The sequence below is a fragment of the Pezoporus flaviventris genome, unplaced genomic scaffold (assembly GCF_033815535.1).
Source record: "Pezoporus flaviventris isolate CSIRO_AGI_PZ_B2104156 unplaced genomic scaffold, CSIRO_AGI_Pfla_v1 ptg000066l, whole genome shotgun sequence".
Lineage (NCBI taxonomy): Eukaryota > Metazoa > Chordata > Aves > Psittaciformes > Psittacidae > Pezoporus > Pezoporus flaviventris.
In genome coordinates, this window is record NW_026892614.1 from 17,610,420 (window position 1) to 17,625,026 (window position 14,607).

Sequence of the window (14,607 nt, forward strand, 5' to 3'; positions counted from 1 at the left end):
AATAATGTTTAATGAGTGGACAGGAAATGACTGTGGTCTATCCACTGCAAGAAGCAAAAAGAATTAAATGAAGCTTATAAGAGCTAGACTTAAAGCAGAGATGGCTCTCACAGAACAGGTATCTGTATCACTTGGCACATCTTGTTCAACATCCAAAGTGTCTTTTTTCTAGAGCAAGGACTTCATGTTGTTCTGTATATGCCTCTTCAGGTCCACAGTCCCTGAATTGGACTTCTTGAAGCTATTGGTACAAATAATTATTTCATGTATCTGTTGACTGCAGACTTAAGGGTCAGTTTGTAATAGGGAACTTCAGTTGAGCAAAGCAGTAGACCAATTCATAACTTCCAGTTCCCTCTTTGCACGAATTCAAAGTCATCATAACAACATTGGTCTTCAGCAGGTTGTCTCAGTTTAGACCAGGCATGTCAAAGAGCAGAAGTAAATGTTAAGAAGACAAGCTATGAATTCTTGTATTGCCACAATGCACACACCTCCATGACTGAACTACGAACATGAAGAATGTGTGGTAAGAGTATTTATACATTGCTTAAGGTAGACATTTCCAGAACGCCTGCTTGGAGAAAACCTTCTGCTTTCATCCTGTCCAGAGTCTACTTTTGTATGTCTTGATTTTGCACTATTCTCTGCATTCCAATTGTATCATCTTGTTATGGAAGGTGATGTGAGAAATCTCTTCCTTTACAGGTTATGGACCAAAACAGCTCAAAGAGATAATCTACTTCAGATACAACCCCTGCCTACAGGAGATAACTGAATTTCCCTGAATCAGAGCTAAAAAGAGAAGTTAAACATTACCAGGTGCCCCATGGGACTGCAGTTTTATTGAAGACTGGGAGAACTCTCTAAAGGAGAGGAAGAATGCCCTTTCACATCCACTGATGCAGATCCAGAGTCATGCCGTGGTTTACACTGATGTAAGATTCAGTTTGGGCACCATTTCTGACTGATGCACCCTCACCATAAAACAGGCGATACCTAGGACTGTCAGACAGTTTTCACTACATTTACTCAGAAACAAATGAGACCAAGACTACCTAATGAGAATTACAGGCCCAAACCTAGGGAGTTACATAGACTGGTTTTAGCTGCAAGACAAAACATGTCAGATCCATTAAAGAAAAACTAATTTTTCTTTTGCAGCTCTTCCAGTGTGATTCTGGTGAGAACTAGCATAGCTAGGCCTCATGTAACTGAGACAGCATAAAAAAAGAGATTTGCCAGCAACAGTACTTTCCTGATGTGTGAAAAACAGTTCAGCATATACTGGTTCATATAGTTGTATTCTTAAAATAATTAAAAATTGCATAATTTTTACATTAATTAATGTCATTAGAAATTGTATGTAATGGATTCCTCCTTTCCTTCCTAACAATTCAGGTAAACAAGCAAGATCAAAAGCTGTAAAGATGTGACTGAAATGAACATAGATTTGTTTCTGTTGAATTCCCTATAAAATATTAGCAAAACCAAATTATTTTTAATTGCTTGAATAGAAAACTGGTTTACACCTCTTTCAAATTTCCTTAGTACCTGAGCTCCATATGAGCACAGGACTTTTTTAAGGTAAGTCAGTTAACGGTAGCCACCCTACTAAAGAGACCTCTGCCATAAGTGTTTCCAGTTTACAAAGAAAAATAAAATTGCAGGTGTTAACACTGAAGAAGAAAATTGGGACAGAAAATTAAGGTTATTAGGGAAGCTGAGAATTATAAAAGGGCCAACAGGGAGTGATTTCAGAAATCACAGTTTAGAGCAGAGCAAATAAACAAGCCTGTGACTTAAGTCATCAAACTAGAAAATATTCTAGCAAAGCAATAAAATGAGAAGCTCCAAATGGAGCCTGATTAACTAAAGCCTATATTCTTTCCCTTTTGGCTCACAATATACAGCTAACCTCACTGCCTAGCAGGGCTGAGCCCTGAACATACACATAGACAGAAAAACACAGTTACTCTGGATGTCTTCATGTCTTGGGACTGGATTGAGGTTTTGACAAAAAAAAAACCTGTCTATCTGGCAGCACATTGTAAAGTGATACTGGGACCTACTCATGAGCATTTCCCTTACCTGAGGGGGTGCAGTGGCTAACACAATAGCGTGAGTCAGATTTTGCACTTTGCCCTGTACAACCATGCCTGCCTGCAGAACTGGGAAAGAAAACACTTTTGCCTTCATCTTCTTCACTGCTGCCTGACATATTTGCAGGCAGGGAACGTAATGACCACAAAAAGATTGTTCTTCTCACTGTCCTGGTACTGGCTGCAGCAATAAGTAGTGCAGGGACACCAGGATAATGAAGAAGCATTCTCAGGACCCAATTCTTGGAAAGGCTGCGCAGGGCAACTGGTCTACTTAGAGGGTAAGGGAGAGGATGTCCCACAGACAGGGGGTGCAAAGAGCCATGTCAGGTGCTCTCTGCTCACAGAGGCTGTGGCCACAACAAAGATACCTGGCATTACAAATATTTGAAACAAATCAGAAACTGAAGCAGTTTGTATGAACCCAGTGAACTCTTCCAAATAGCTTAGATGAAAGTCACACATAGTGGGCAGCAGGAAGAGTCAAACATCAGCATTTCACCAAAAAAAAAATCAACCTGTTTCAGCCTCTAGGCTCTAAATCAGCCCTGCTGAAGCAGAGAATGATGTAGATTTTAAGGCCAGCAAGAACTGCTATAATCATCATGCAGCCTGACCTCCTGCGTGACACAAGATTTCCTGCTTCAGTCATAGGTTGCTGTTTCAGTTCCTGCAGTAGTCACGCCTACTCTTCCCTGCTGCAGGGGAGGCTGCCTACAACCCCCTTTCGAATAAACTGTCAGCAGGGCTCTGAGAGGAATGGACAGTTATTAGACAAAAATTTGTCTGTTTGCTCTTCCAAAAGGAACAGCCAGGAAAGCAGTTGCTAATCACTAGTGTAGGACTGCATCACTGGTACCCAGTGGGCATCAGGCAGGCAGGCTCTGGCTGAGTGGTGAAACCAGGGCAGCAGTCACACCGTGCTGCGGCAGTATTATAGCTCTTTCCTACTTTGCTGACATTCATGTTGCCTTCCTCTCACCCACTGAGTATTATCATCACAGAGGCAGGAGTTTAAATGTGTTTAATGCTTTCTTAGCCACAGATCATTAGTAACCAATTCCACTTTCCACTAAGTCCCAATTGTTTTTGTACAATACAGAGCTCCTTTTTTTTCTTTCCCCTCCCCTCTTCTTTCTTCCTCCTTTTTCCAATTTTCTTGTGGTAAAACAGTCCTGCCTGAAAGCAATAAGCTCCTTTCAGAACTGAAAACCCCAATGGCAGGCATTTGGAAAAGAAGCTCTAAAGGCACCATTATTCCCTACTTTGGCTTCACTGCTGGCTTGCTGTCTACATGCATAATGCTGAGCTTTTTCCCACAATAGTAGCAGTCCTCAGATAGCCACGACTCTACGTTAGCTGCTCAGTTTTATTTATTCCCAGAAGACGTTAGCAAAGTGACAACTCTCCAGACATTTGGGAGGCCACCATGAAATCAGTGAGCACTCAGATAGGTATGGGAGGAATATAAATGAAGCAATGACTTAGGCAATTGTACCTATCAGGAACAGATTCGTGCTTATTCAATATTCCCACTCCACACATGATGTTCTCTCCTCCTTCTCTGCCGAAGCTTTTCTGGTTCAGAAACCCGGTTTCCACAGCTCTGCATCTCAGTGTTCACATGAGGCCTGAAACAAGACTGCAGCTTGTCACTGTTTTTCCCATTTCTGTGGGGCTATATTGTCCAGAGTAGGAAAAGCCAGGGATCTATTTCTACCACTGTTACTTGTTCTTTATACACACTCCAGCTGTCCCTTAGCTATCAACTGGCAGCTGTAAGAAAGTGGTCTGCACCCCTGGCAGGTGGGCTGTTGGCTGGGCTAGGTAGCATCTCTCAATAAATTGCTGGAGAACAGCAGAACATCACTACTGAGGGGAGCCCATTCCTGCCCATGGCCTGCCAAAGCAACAGGCCATCAGCTTTTTCCTGCAGGACACGCATCTGGATGTCTCCACACAGAAATGCAGACTGGACTTGGGTCTCACTCTGTGACTGCAACAGGCAGCAGGGGACTCAGGGGCAAAGAAACCTAGGGGGTTACACAGATGGTGAGCCCCACTTCCAGTACTGTCCTAGAAAGAGTAAAGAGCAAATGATAGGGTTCAGCATTCCTGGGAACAGTGCGAAGTGCTTTACCACAGCTGAAGCTCTCAGGTTGTCAGTCCGGCAGAGACAGGACTCCAGTGTGCCTCATTGCTGTCAGTCCAGCAGGCACTTTAGGATATATGCATTCCTTGCTGTTCACAGCAACATTCTTCCACTGGGATCACATGGGCAAGGTAAGGAGATGTCTCCACCACAGCCAGTGTGCCAGTCAGTGTCAACTTAGCCTCCTGCACTGCCATGTTAGGCCATGCCCTGCCACCAGCAAGGAACCACCACACATTTCCTGCTGTTAGCCCTGAGAAGGGGCAACCCTCCAAAGAGCAGAGGAAAAAAAAAAAAGGAGTAACATCTCTAGCATCACCACAGCTACATCAGTGCCCATCCTCAAGTTTTGTGCAGAAGCCTCCTGCAAAGCTGTGGATCCCATTGCAGGGTCCCCAGGTCTGCAACCCAGAGCCTCAAATGCCTTAAGTCCAGCATAAGCCACCAGAAAATAGGTGGTGGGCCATTGCATTGAGGCTTTAGTAGCTGTTTGACACAAGCCGTCCTTGAAAGAAAGAAGCTGTGGGAACGAGTAAACACATCCACACCCTGTAGTCAGCAAAGCAGGGTGTGCTGTGCCTGGGGAGTTGTTTGTCTTGACAGCAGGGGGCACTCCCCTCCCCAGCCAAGAAACACCCCGGCATACAGTTACTGACTGCCCCCGGGCTGCCATTCTCTGCTTTACCCATGAACAGTGATTTGTGTGCATGGGGCAGGGAGCAAAGCTCCTCACAGCCCTTGCACAGCTGCCAGGCTCCAGGAGAGGAGCAAAGGGACAGCCCCCTCCAGTTGCCAGAAGGATGGGACAAGAGGCGGGCAGGAGCATGGGTGTCTGATGGAGGCACGTGGCCTAAATCCTGCCCACCTGCTAGGGCACAGCACCAGCTGCAGCCCAACAAGGGCCCTATTAATCTTGCTCATGTGGTGGGTTCCTCTGCCTCTGTGCACCCGACAGAGGGGATCTCGCTGAGAAATTTTAATCTGTGGTTTGCTAAGGTTTCCCCAAGAAGACTCGTGATTTAATTGCTGTTATTATCTTCATGAAGCTGTCCAGGGTGTTTTTCCAGTGGTTATTTACAGTTTATCTGAAAGATACTGATAGCAGTGGCATGCCTGGTTAAAACTGCAGTCCTGGTATGCCAGTAGCAGTGTGTGGTAAAAACAGTAGGTTTCTTAAATCAATCATCATGTTTCCCTAATTTATTGTATTGTTGTATTTTTGGATCCATGCATGGCACGCACAGCACATCATTACAAAAGAAATGCAGTCAGAAGCTATGTAAACAAACTGCAGACTGAGTTACTGTCAGGCTTCTCTGGACAAAAAAGAGAGACTTCGGCAAAGAATAAAAATGCCACTTTATAATATTTGAAATGATCCACTAATGAGAAATCTTGTAGAAAGTAAGCTCTCCAAAAGATATCCTTAACACACTGCACATGTTGCTGATGAAAAATTGTTTTAAAATCTCTTGATCAGTAACAGCTTCAGAAATAACAGCATGAATAATATGAATGTTCAGTGGAAACAAAAAACTGCACAGGATATCATTAGACATATAATCTATATATATTTTTGCTATCCTGATTTGCTGTAGAGAGAAAAGCTGGAAGCACAGAACAAGTGATGAAATGCATTTTTTAAAAGATGGAGGAGCTTTTTTTTTCATGCAGATTCCTTGTTTCATCATATCACTAGTGACTCATGCATAAAGGCTTAGAAATCTATGGGAGGAGATGAGACATGTCTCGGAGACAGATATAAGCAAATAATTCGCTACAGGATAGATGTTTTCTCTTAAATCGACTAAATTGACTCTTCTTTTTATTTAAAGAAATTACCTGCAAACAGTTTATTCTCACTATGAATTTATTCTCATGTTCCTAATTACCTCAGGGATAGTTTGTAAAATCAGATTTTAGACAATGAATTCACAAACTGATCATTCAAGATGCTTAGCTACTGTGAGTTGTCAATCACTTGGCATTAAGAATTATATGTATTATCTCTCCTTTGCAATTCACTGCCCGACTTGCAAGTCAAAAAAAGTGTTTGCCAGAGTTTTGAATCTCTCAGGATCACTTTGGATAAAGATAACGGATGTCACTTCATGTGTCTTTTTGTCATCCTTCCACACAATAACCACAGCCCCTTGTTACTCAGCCTATCATGTGCTGTCAGTTCCCCAAGAAGTGCATTTCTTCATAACTCATGCAGAGAGAAAAGGCAAATCACATTTATGGACTAGTGGGACTTACCCATCTTCTTCTCTCTCCCCCCCCCCCCCCTTCTTCTTCCCAAGCCATTTGCATTGGTGGGCACCTATCTGCCAAGGATGCAACCTAACTCTGCTCTGGCGTGTTTGATTACCCAAGTTCCTGTGCCAGAGCTTTGGAAGAGCATTGGAAGACCTCCATGTGCCTGTCCTGCACCATGCAGCACCACAGACTGCTTCACACATTCATCTGTTGAACAGCATGAACTGACCTTGACGGTCTCCCATCATCTGCCACCTCCTGAATTCCCTTTAGTAATTGGGTTTGTAACCGCTTGAGTTCCCTTTAACTCTTAAATAGGCTTGGGCAAAGAGCTGTCAAACGTGAGGCACAAGGCTGCACAGAGCTCGTCCAACAGTAGGCAATGCTCTGGGCCACAAGACTGCCACTTCCCCTGCTTTTGCTGGTGTAAGCCAAAGAAAATCAAACTTTCTGTTACAGCTGCTACTGAGAAGGAGGTGGCAGTATGTGAAGAAGTGACCACAACTGATGTCTCTAGTTTTAAGATCTATTGCACCATTTTCAGGATCCACCATTGTACTTCTTCAGTGGCTTCTGAAGCTGTAGTCCAGGCCTTTGAGGCTTTTCTTCTGGTTTCCAGAGCCAGCCCTACCCAGCTTAGCTTGGACCTTTTTCTTTAACCCTTAGCTTTTGCTTACCTTAGCGTGACTTCTCTCCATGCCCTCGTCTTTACCAATTCAATGTTTCCTATACTACTGTGAACCCTGCAAAAGAACTGGTGAAGGGTGACTCAAATGCCTGAGATTAAATACTTGAACACAGTTACCCTAGTGAGAGATGTTACTATAATGCCTGGTATACAGAAGCAAATGTCACAGAAACATTTTTCTCCATGGAGCTGTTTCATTATCCTGAGAAATCCTTTGAAGCCAAGAAAATGCCTATGCAACAAAACTAGAGAGGCCTATATTATGGGAGCATCAAATCTGAACTGGTTACAGTCTCTACCTTACCCCAGAATCATGCAGGGTCCCCATGCTTTGTCCTTGCAATGGAGTATGGTGAAGAAGTGAACTGGGAAGCAAGAAAGGAGATGGGGTTAACTGTTAAAAGAGCCCACACATCACCATCCTTTGTGAAGGAAGGGAAATGTACCCCACAATAACATTGGAAAGTGAATGAAAAGTTCACTGAACTTACAGAGACTCATGGTATCCCTCCTTCGAAAGAGAATTTAACAACACAGTTACATCAAGAAAAGAGTTCTCCCAACCAAGAAATACATTCCTTTTCTGGTGCATTGAAACAATTAGGTAATTCTCTTCTCCTTCCCTACAAATTGAATCTCTCAATAGCTCAATTTCTGCAAGTTGTTTTCTCAGGCACGTCAAAAGTCATTTTGCAGAACCACCATCCTCTCCGAGTACCCAAACATCTCGTGCACCTGTGTGTTCAATGCTACAGCCTTAAGTAGTGCTTGGACATGTTTCAAGTTGACATTTTAGATTGCATAACTCCTGGCGCGGCACTGCAAACATGTCTCCTCCCATTGCATCAGAGAGTGACCTGCTATGGCAAAGACTATTACTTCCTTTGAGACTATCAAGTCTGTGGTGCCTCATTGAATTATACAGATTCCAAAGGGAAAAAAAGTAACTGCTGCGTGCTCCGAGCTCTGAACTTCTCAGTATAACACATCTGGAGAGCCTTCATCTACATATGTGGCTCTAATGCCACATCTCCTTGGCGAACACTGCGTGCATTGAATTCTGCTAACATAGGATGACAGACAAGTAACAATAGGAGCTACGCTGACTTTGTGCTTGTCTTATCCTAAAATACAATCTTGTGTGACGGACTAGCCACAGCTGCACCCTTACAAAGAGCAGTCTGTGGCTTCTAAGCAAAGCAGCTGAGAAGTTTAAAAAAAATAAATCTTAGCTTCCCCCTCCCCACTCATTTCCACACACACGTTAGATCTGAGGCCAAAATCCGCTGACTAAAGCAGGCATATAACTAAGAGTGAACTGATTTAGGGGAGGTACTGAGCACTTACATTATTTTACTTCTTGAAAACTCTTTCCTGAGGAACACAGAGCCTTAGTTCCTCTGAAAATTGGGTACATGTGGGCAGGTGCCTTAACGTTAGGGGTTTTGATGTTTCAATCTCTTAATTTGTTCTTCTGGAAGCAGTTTAATTTGAGAATATAGACAAATGAATACTGAATAAATAATAAATAAAAAATCAAACACCGAATGCCTGGTTTCTATAGCATTAAGCACTCTGGCTATCACTGGGGGAACTGATCTCACTCAGCTCTCAGAAACCCTTTCTGAGTAGTACTCTCCCTTCTCCGGGTAGCTCACTGATGCTGAAGATGGTAACTTTTCAAGTCAGGGCTGATCATCTAGAAGCCCAGGGATGTGAATGAGCAAACCTCCAGTGGGCTCTGAATCCATCTGAGGCAGAAAGAGGATAACTATGACCCCAAAGGGTAAATTGCAATCATCTACCTTCTTTTCCCCCTGTCTCACTCTGCATGTTGCCTGTGGCTAAGGCACAGGAACAGGCTAATTCTCGTCTTCAAGGCATATGAAGAGAGTTCTTAACTGTTTAAAGAAAGCTTAAAAAAAAGTGTAATTCTTAAGCGACTTTCCAAGGCTGGTCATTGAAGGTTACACAGAGCTAGATGCAAAGTTGTATAATCCTGTTTTTCAAATGTCAGAAGGAAAAAGGTAAAATTCTCCTTTTGGCTTTCTCCAACCTCTGAGCAATCTGATGCAACACAGATCAATATGTTCGTGAGACAGTGTTCCATGGAAAAGGCAAATCACAATGTTATCTGATATTTGGGTTGTACAAACTCAAGCAAATTGCAGAAACTGTAATCCCAGGCTGTGAATCACTGCTGTGGATCTAATCGCTACCACTCCTTTCTCTCCATCAGCTCTGCTGCTTGCAAAACAGTGGAAGTACGGATTACACAACTTGTACTTTTTGCCATTAACATGCCTTGATGGTAAGAAACCGGAGTGTGACCAAACAGTTAATTAAAAGGAAACCTCTGTAGCCAGTTTCTCTCTTCTGTGTGCAAATATCTTCACCTCTCAAACAAGAGCAGGTTCAGGAGTTCACAGCCAACACACATCCACTTTTTAAAGCAGAAACCATCACAGGGGAGCAGACTGCTTCAGAGCTGTGGTTAGGAGGAAGCTTGCTAACACAACAAATGGTCAAGCAGACAACATAAACCAACAAATGCTGAACTATTTGAAGCCTGATGCGGAACAAAAGGCCTGCCTCCTCAAATGAGGGCCAGAGCTTCAGATCCCAGACAGAAACACATACCAGCTGGCCAGCCATGCAGAATGAAATCCCCCAAAGACCAGTTTCATCATAAGCAGCAGCTGACCAATCACAATTGACAAGACAGCTGACAAGACAGCTCATTTCTTGGGATCCTCCCTCCCTCAGTCTCAGTTGACATGAGCCGCCACTTCTGTCACAAGAGTCTGTGGTATATGTTTGCATGACACAAACTCGCATTCATGTGGAATCAGACCTGATTTTTGTCACAGTCCACCATGAGGCAAGAAGGAATCCCTGTTTCTAGGTGTCAGAAACCAGTGAAGTCAAGATCTCTGCATCCCAAAATGTGCCCTGAGCAAGCCTTTAGCTGCTTTGGGAATGTGGATGGGTCTGTCCCACTTCTGCTGGGATTGAATGGTGCTTTCACACATGGCTGTTACCCCACAGTGATAAACGCATCTGACATCACATATCTGCTTTGCCATCTCCATCACTGCTGCCAGTTTTAGGCGCTACATTTGTCAGCAGAGATACACGCCTGGATAGTCGTGCCTGTACTTTATTGGTGCGTTCATGAGCCTAAGTAGAACACTACCGACATTTTAGTGGTGCAAAGACAGAAGTCTCACAGCCAATGCACAAAATGAGACAGGAATGCAGAAGGTCCTTGGAAGAAAGGAAAAGCACAGAGTGGGAGAGGACTTTCTTATAAGGTGAGGACTTCGAACAGGAATGCAACAAAATCCTCTGATATGAACTCTTCTTCAGAAGGCTGGCAGGCATCTCCAAAGACACCTAGGCTGCTGACTTGAACAGAGAATCCTGAAAAGCCCTTGTGAAGCAAGTGACAGGATAAACCAGCTTACACAAAGGTGCATACAAGAGGGGAGGGTGTCTGAGACAGACAAGCAAGGGAGGGACTGTCAGCTGGAAAGTTTGATTCTACATAATGGCTCTAATAAAAATTAGGAAAGTCACCCAAAGACCTCCCAGAAAACAGAAATTTCAGCATCTGCATGTTTTTTGGTTTGTCTATATGTGGTGTACAGCTCTGTTTGCATACAACCCATCCACTTTTCTCCTCAGAAGAGCCACACATTTTAAATGGTTCTGTAATTGTATTTCTTCATAGCAGCAGACAGCTTCAAAAAGAATATCAGAGAAGCCAAAGGAACAAACTCTTCTTGGACTGCTTCCCATCCATGTTATTTTCATTAAAAAACAGGGAGAGCATTGGTGCTCCGAGACTACGGCTGTTTGCACTGTGTGCCTGACTCGGGAAACAAGCAGTTTGTTATTATGGTTATTTCTGGCAATTCAGGCCATTACTGCTCTGAAACATAAAGCAATTCCTATTTCACCTCAAGTACTAGTCTACAGATTCAAAATGTGTGTGCTAAGTCTTAATCTACAGGGTGTCCCACCTGACTGACTAGGAAATAAATCCGAATGGAGCACAGCAAAAAATTACAATAAGCTGCCTGCATCACTTCAGGCCATATTCATCAAGTGACGGCTTATGAGTGCTGCATACTGAAAACACACAGGAGCTGGGTATTGTGAATTCTAAGCCACTGCCCATCATTTCCCTTTACCCCAAGTTCCTTAAAAAAAGGCCAGATCCTCGGCTGCTCTGTGTTAGCAGTCTCATTCAAGCTGATGCTGAATTAAACATGCTAAAGATGTGCACCCTGACTCAAGCAGAACAATTTCTCCCCCACAACTGCAGGAGAAGCTCATCTTTGTTTAAACAGTTTTACAAAGGCTTTAAAATCCACATGCTCACAAAGACTGGGAATTTTGTGGGCGTCAGTGTAGGCTGTGTACACCAGATTTGGGGACATTTATGTAGGCAGGCCCTAAGAAGAGTGTACAACAAACAGGGGGAGGGAGGAGGGAGGGACGGACAGATTCAGTGGTTAGAAACTGTGACTATGGTTCTTGTCTGTCCCTCCACATCAGGTCTTAACACACCCACTAGCTGCTTTATGGCATCCATTAATTTTTGAGAAATAAAATGGAAATAAGTATCCTCAAAAGAAAGCACTTTTAAAATAAGGGATGTTCCCACCCCCCTCCCACAGCACTTTTCCTCTGTGCAGCTCCCCATTTATCATTCATGCATCCACCCTTCCCTGTTGCTGCCATATAGCCACCTCTGTTTGCATGGCAAGATAGCAGCTCTGAAACAATTAATGAATCTCTGAAGAAAAGGGTAAGGTGGGACTGTTTTCCGTACTTCAGGCTAGAATTCTGCATGATTTATGGAAAACATACTAGGGCAGGTAGTAAGCCTGTCCTTTACCACAAGATGCAGGATTTCTGGCTAAAATATGAGAAACCCCATATTAAATGAGAAGTCTGTCAACCCTAGGAGCTCACCCATAAAGTGGATTACTCTGTGAAGTCACAGAGGTTTTCTAGACTACTCATTTTCATATGAGCGTATCGCTCAAGGGGATGTTCAAACAGTGCTTGATGCCTTTGAACCTGACCTACAACCAGCCAATGTCAGTTCAAACCTGACCGTTGGCAGAAAACAGGGAAAAAAAAGGGAAGAGGAGTGAGACACATTGTCATGGTCTGCCTCTGTCAAAGGACTTCATAGTTTGAGAGAAATCAAACCAGCAGAGCAGAAAGCTCAGATGGCAGTGAAGCTAAATAAATAGCACATGTACTGGAGAAGTGTGGGCCTGAGCAGGGAGGCAAGGGATGTCTGGGGAAAGGGCAGAAGGATGGCAGGGAAGGACACAAGGAACAGGACTTGGAAATGCACAGCCATGCTCCCAGACCTACTGAGCTGGAAGGCAAAAAATGTAAAGCCTACTTTCCTCCCTGCATCTTTCCTGTCTTCAGCAAGACCTGGGCAACCATTATCCTGAGTCCCATGTAGTGGGGGATGGTCACTCCCTCATTCCCCATGAGAGCCAGCAGTAGGGCAACCCTTTCCACCTTCCTGGTAGTGTCTGCAAAACACAAAGTGCAGGACTGAAAATGCACCAGGTCAGTGCTTAGCACAGTGTCCCAACCACTGGCAACAGGTTGGGAAGGGAGAAACCATTGACTGAGATGAATGCAAGTGTTCACCACCCCTTACATCTTCTCTGTGTCTCTTCAGAGAGCATTTTCATTCAGCAGAGTACACTACGTGGAGATGAACAAGTTACTTCACACTTCTTCAAAAAGCTCATTCTGTGTAAAGGTCAAAAGTCCAAAATCCACATACTCGATTGGATTTCCCTGAAACTAATAGTGCAACATAAATTTGCTATCCAAATACATAAACTTGCCACCACCGAGTGATTTACAAAATGCATTCCTAAAACAATAAAACAAAGAGTCTCCCTGGGGTTTGAAATATTGTTTCTGAGGGCATTTTTTTGGAATCAAACTGACTCCAGACAAAACACATAGGGACTCAGTCCCACAATGTCCATCACAGCTGGTGCATGATGCCTGTCACCTCCTTGGCAGGCAGTGTGGAGCTGGGAGCTTGGTAAAGTCTTCAGATCTACAAAAGGATTGAATCCCACACTGGGATGGTGCAGCCCTAGCAGGGTGCACACTGGGCTTCTCTGATTCCTTCCCCATGTCAGATGGAGACTGAGGTCTTGTTCTCATAAGCAGACCTGGCTGATTATTGGCCTCACAATCTGGGGGTGGCTTCACCCTACCTTGTGCATGTGCTGGGGCCTGGACCAGTGCTGATGCAACTTTCTGCTGTGCTCAGAGATGGTCTGAGGGACAGCAAGAGAGACCAAGCTGAAAACTGTAAGATACAAGGCAACACATATTAAAGGCACAGTCTCCCCTTCCTCAGTGGAACAGGGAACAGACTAAAGCAGGTTGCTAGGCTGGCAAGGAGGGAATGTGATAAAGCAAGCCTGGCTGAAATTGGTGCAGGCTTTTTCACAGATGGGTGACATAAAAGGAATGCAAGATCTGCTCATATGTGCAGTTAAATAACCCCAGAAGCATGCAGAACTCTAGCAGGCAGCTGCCTTTGATGCATATAGGTGCCAGCTGACAAGGAGTTATTGACTCCTAAAATACTCATGGATTAAGAAGACAGGAAAGGTGGTGAGCTGGAAGTCATAGCCAACAGATATGCATGACAGCAGGTTGGAGAAGGAAGAAGATTCTCATGTTTAATGCAGGGGTTTTTTTTTGTTACATGGCTGTCACATTAAGATTTATAAAGATAGACCTGCTTGGTGGTTTCCCCTCTCTCCACACAATAGAGGACAAGACCTCAGCACTTAGCACAACACGACCAAGTGCCCAAGAGTGGGGAAGAAGGACACAACAACTACACAGCCTCTTCATCCCAGGCATAGCACTGTTTCGGCTGCTTTTGTAGCTAGAGGCACAAATGAGACTTACTTCCTATTGAAGTGTTTCTCTTCCATTAAAAAGCAAAGAAACTAGATTACAACTGCTCACACATTGTAAAGTTGTTTATAGCCAAGATGACCTTCCTACCTTGTTTAGTTTGGGATCATTTTGAAATAGCAGGCTAAAAGAGAAATTTTCCATAACCTATTGCCAGTTACTTGAATCAGTGATTTCCAAAATGTGGGCCACAGACAGCTGGTTGGTCACATGTGGCTGGCACTCCTCCCTGTTCATTGCTACTTCAGCCTAAGCACCGCTAAAAATATACCAAATGATTTCCTAATATTGAGTTCTCATGTGATCACTAGCTAGTGTTGAAATGGTGATGTTAGAAAACCAAAGATGTGAGAGGTGGAAGAGTGGTGCTCCACACGTCAGGAGATGGTAAATGGAGGCATGGATCACTCCAG